A 5,247-nucleotide genomic window follows, 5' to 3' on the forward strand; every position below is an offset into this window, starting at 1 on the left:
CAGCCCTGCACTTTGTTGTCTCTTATCTGAGGCATGGTGACCCTCAGGTTAATGTCACCAACAGTTCTCTTCCCTCAGATGACAGAGCAGCTCACTATCCTCTGGGACTAAGATAACTTGGGAACATTGCCGCTTGCAAGTTCTCCTCTGAATTACAGTGCCACTAAGTCACAATCATTGAGCTCCTTCCCTAACAGGACTGAGAGAACTGCACAATATGGACTGCAGGTGTTCAAGAAGGCACCAACTTATAGAGGGCAATTAGGGATAGGTAATAATCAACTTTTACATCTCATAAAAAAATTTTCTAAGGACTCCCATAGAAAGTTAACTGCAATAGATATTCCTTCAGAATTTTCCATCTAAGTTGTCAAGTGAACAGTGTGTGGAGGTTTGGTGAAGGGTGGGGACACTGTAGAGACATCACTCGGAATGAAGACGACACCTGTTCGTGGCAAGAACCTGCGTGTCAAGTCTTTGAACATGTGGAGGTTGTCTCGCTGCAGCTACTGCACAGGGAAGCTGGAGGTATCCATGGGATTACAGATGTTTTTAATTAATCTTTCAGACATGTTATGACCCATCTGGTGCAAGTGCGTCTTGAACCTGGACTTTCTAACCCAGAGGTAGGGATGTTACCACTATCCCACAAAAGCCCTAATGTAAGCGATGACAAGTAAGTTAGGGTGGCATGGTGGCTAGTGGTTAACACTGTTGCCTCACAGTGCCAGTGACCCAGGTTCGATTCCACCTTTGAGCAAATGTCTGTGTGGAGTTTGCACATTCTCCCTGTATCTGCATGTGTTTCGTTGCACCAGATGCTTTGGTTGCCTCTTGCAGTCCAAAGATGTGCAAGTTAAGTAGATTTGCCATGCTAAATTGCCCTGTAGTGTCTAGGAATGTATAGGCTAGGTGGATTAGCTTTGATAAATGAGGAGTTACAGGGATAGGTTGGAGAGCTGGTTTTGGGTGGGATGCACTTCTATGGGTCAGTGTAGACAGTGGGCTGAATGGCCTCTGTGCACTGTGATGTCAAAGAGAGATGAAAATTCTGCTTCATTTTAGACAAATAAACAACAGTACAGAAAAGAAAGAAACTTATAATCTGAGCTCCTGATTATGTCGATGCTGTGTCTTGTACTCCGATTTATCATGGATGTTTTAGTTTGTCTAAACCCTGCTGATCTAAGCCAATTAATGTGCCATTGCTTAAATTTTAAGAGGCTAATGCAAATCTTTTCTTTTTAGGAGATGTTCCTGCCCACATTGGTGGTGTCACAAACTTTGGTGATAATGTGGATGACGAATGGTTGATTGTCTACCTCATTCAACAAGTCACCAAAGAGTTCCCAAACTTAGTGGCAAGGTATAGAATTCCTTAGAATTAATTACTGCAAAGAGAACTTTTAAAAAGTCACTACATTTCAAGTAGCTCCTGATGAAAAGGCAATTTAATATATCCAGCATTCATTTTTGTTTCAATCTAACATTCAATTTTTGTTTTTGTGTGTAGTGTTGATGATAATGATGGGGACTTCTTGTTGATTGAAGCTGCTGAGCACCTACCCAAATGGTTGAACCCTGACACTAGTGAAAACCGGGTAAGAAAGCCTCCACCCTTTTCCTCGCCGCATTTCTCCCTAATGAAGCCAATGCGTCACTGGATCACCTAGTCCCTTACTGAGCTTGCCGTTCTTTGTCATTTGTGCATGCTGGTACCTATTCCAGAGCATAATCTTGTCCTTACTGGATAGCAACACTGAAATGCCAACACTAATTTCACCCACCTCCCCCAAACCCTGGGATACTGGAATCAACTATTGCATTCCTGTTGTTTTAATAGAATCACTGAAAGAGGCCATTGAGTCCATCATGCCTGCACTAGCTGAATAAACAGGCCACCATTTTAACCTCACTTTCCAGCACCTGGTCTGTAGCTTTGTAGATTACACCACTTAAGGTGCAGATCCCAGTTCCTTTTAAACGAGTTGAGAGTTTCTGCCTCAACCACCAAAGCCAGCAGTGAATTCCAAATGCCAATGTTTTTCTTCATGGCTCCCCTAATCCTTTTACCAATCGCCTTAAGCCTATACCCCCTGGTAACTGACCTCTCAGCTCGGGGAAACAGGATCTATCCAAGTCCCTCATTATTTTGTAAACTTCAGTTAAGTCACCCCTCAGCCTATGTGATTTGAAGGAAGACAGCCTGAGCCTGTCCACTCTTTTCTCATAGCTGCAGTTTTCAAACCCTGCAACGTTTTTGTAAATTTCCTCTGTATGCTCCCTGGTTCAATTAATTATCTTCTTCCTGTAATGTGACCAGAAATGTACACAAAACTGTAGCTATGGCACAATGATTTTTTTTTTAACTAGTTCTAGCATTGCATTCCTGCTCTTATATTTAATACCTCGGCCAACGAAGGAGAGTGTCCAGTGACAGATAGTAAGAACTGCTGATGCTGGAGTCTGAGATAATACAGTGTGGAGCTGGAGGAACAGAGCAGGCCAGGCAGCATCAGAGGAGCAGGAAAGGTTGGGATCTTTCTTCAGACACTTCAGACTGTCCAGTGTCTTCTTTACCATCTTCTCTGCCTGTCCTGGCACCTTTAGGGACTTTGGACATGTACTCTGAGGTCTGTCACTTCCTCAACCCCTCTCAGCACCATGCCATCTATTGTGTAATCCCATGCTTTTTTGCCCTCGCCAAATACATAACTTTGCACTTCTCTGGTTTGAACTCCATTTGCCACGTTTACAACCACTCAACCAAGCTATTGATATCTTGCTGCAGGCAATGGCATTCCTCTTCACTATCAACTGTGCCAATTTTTTTGTCATCTGCAGTTTTTCCCAATGATGCCTCCTACATGTAAATGTAAATCATTAATATATACCACAAACAACGAAAGACCCAGCACTGATCCTTGTGGAACACGACTGGAAACTACCTTCAATTTGCAAAACCATTCACCCACTGTTGCCCTTTGTTTCCCATCACTGAACCAATTTTGGATTCAACCCAACACATCCCCCTGTATCCTAAAGGCTTTTCTTTTAACAGTCTGCCATGTGGAACTTTTCCAAGTGCCTTACTAAAATCCGTGTGAACAACACCCTCTGCACTATTCTAACTGATCTCCCTTGTTACTCCCTTAAAAAAAATCAATTTAGTAAGGGACAAAACTTAACAAAACTGTGCTGCCTATCCCTGGATAATCCGTGCCTCTCCAAGTAACAGTTAGTCCTATCTCTCAATATTGATTCCACTAATTTGCCCACCACTAAGGCCAGAATGATCAGTCTATAATTATTTGGCCCATCCCTCAACCCTTTTTGAATAATCGTTCAACATTTGCAGACCCCCCAGTCTTCCAGTACTTCGCCTGAATCTAGTGAGGATTCGAAAATGATCCTCACAGTATACCCAATTTAGATAAAATTCATTTATCTACTATCGGAGTTCAGTCTCTCCAGTACTTCCCTTCTTATTTTGGTTATTTTGCATATTTCACACCCTTCTTTAATGGAATGTCTGCACCACCCCTCTCCTTTAGCTAATAGAAACTTAATGATCATGTCTAGTGTTAATGCTTCTCCTTTATTTATCTCCGAACAATCTATTTTTGGGCAATTTTTTTTAAAATTAGAATTTGGGTCTAAAATAGTTCTGTAATGATCCTAACACAATAAGGCAACCACTGCAGTCCTTTGGAATACTAATGTTTGTTTTGAACACGTGTAACTTAAGAAGAGGAGATTTATCACAAAATACATGTATTAAGTTCTCTTATTATTTGTCTTCCACTACCAGCTACTAGATTTAAAACAAAACAAAACAAAACACCATTAACCCTACGTAATAAGACCCCCTCACATATTTATGTTTGTGAACTGTTAAGATATGGGGGAATACATGGGAGGAATAATTTTCCTGTTCAGTCTGGCTGTCCTGAATGAATTGAAGATATTTTTCTACTGGGGACAGGGTGTTAATTCATTGAATAACTCATTAAAAGCACCACACAGTAACTTCAAAAACATCAATAAGACTGTGATGCAAACATAACTCTGTTACTGACAGTGGATTTCTCCCTTTCAAATGTCTCCCAGACTAGAATTTTTATTGCAGCGTGTGACGTGACTGTTGTAAGAGAAATCTTTTATATTAAGAAACTGTCAACAATATAGAGATGAATAGTTATTTAGGTTTTAGGGTGGTTTTGTGGCAACATTCAAGAGGTGTATCATCTTATGTTCGTTTCCACACTTTTTTGGCCTGTAGCAGTGCCTCAGATGTAAAGCTTTTAGTTACATCAGTAGATTTTTATTCATGATTATGTTTCCTGCAAAATGCAACATAACTTTATTATTTCTGCTGCTCTTTAGGTATATTTTTATCGTGGAGAGTTGCATATCATCCCAATCCCTCGGAACCCGGGGGAACTCTCTTGGTTACCAGTTAGCAATCCTACCATTTCTCAAGCCCTCAGTCTGCTCAACACTCATTCTGACAAATGTCTGGCAGCAGAACCCATTCGCAAAGCTATAAGGAGACGCATTCAAAGGTAATTAGAATTGGTTCTGAATCTTTAGTTAAATCTTAGAACAATGAAAATGCAATTAGCCAATACATTCTCTATATCTCTCACTCCAAAAACTTCAGAAAACAAAAGCAACCTGTTATAGAAATTCCATTTTTCTGAAAGCAAAATCAGGCACATGTGGAGGCTGCCATGACCCTGCTGGAGAACTTCAAGCTTCCTCTATACAAGGGATATTCTGGCCTACGTGCTGATTCTGTTAATGTCTGGAATTTCTCACATTCTACAATGTAGCTCCGCAAAAGTTCTTCCTTGTTCATTCTACAAATACTTTCCTGATCTTTGATCTTTTTTTCTAAACCATATAATAATCTTTGGATACTTTGCAACTCCTATAAGCTTAGGTGATGCAAGGCAACATCTAGAATTAAGGCATTGAAATTCCATCAGCTAAGAAAGTGCATTTCCGCATTCCTGTGCCACCACTTGAAGTGTTTACTGTTCTCCACAAGTGAATCCTGAGTCTCAGCTGAATATTTGAGTTTGGATTTGTAGCGGAGATTGGAAACTGAACTGTACTGCTAACATAACTGAGAATCAGTGCATTCATCTTGCTATTGATTTCCTGCGTTCATTCAAGCAAGTTGGGAATCTGATTCAAATGCATGAAATAGTCAATCCAGTTATGATGTGGCAGTTAGTTATT

The 5,247-nt window shown here is 40.6% G+C and overlaps 1 long non-coding RNA gene across 1 annotated transcript; it reads left to right on the forward strand.

Annotated features, from left to right (window-relative positions):
• Window positions 1-251: 251 nt before the first annotated feature.
• LOC125486867 lies at window positions 252-5,241 on the forward strand. The gene is made up of 4 exons (XR_007265488.1): window positions 252-271; window positions 1,249-1,366; window positions 1,514-1,601; window positions 4,387-5,241. It is a non-coding gene; the product is annotated as an uncharacterized LOC125486867 (long non-coding RNA).
• The last annotated feature ends 6 nt before the right edge of the window (window positions 5,242-5,247 follow it).

Source organism: Rhincodon typus, chromosome 34, assembly GCF_021869965.1.
Source record: "Rhincodon typus isolate 14 chromosome 34, sRhiTyp1.1, whole genome shotgun sequence".
NCBI lineage: Eukaryota > Metazoa > Chordata > Chondrichthyes > Orectolobiformes > Rhincodontidae > Rhincodon > Rhincodon typus.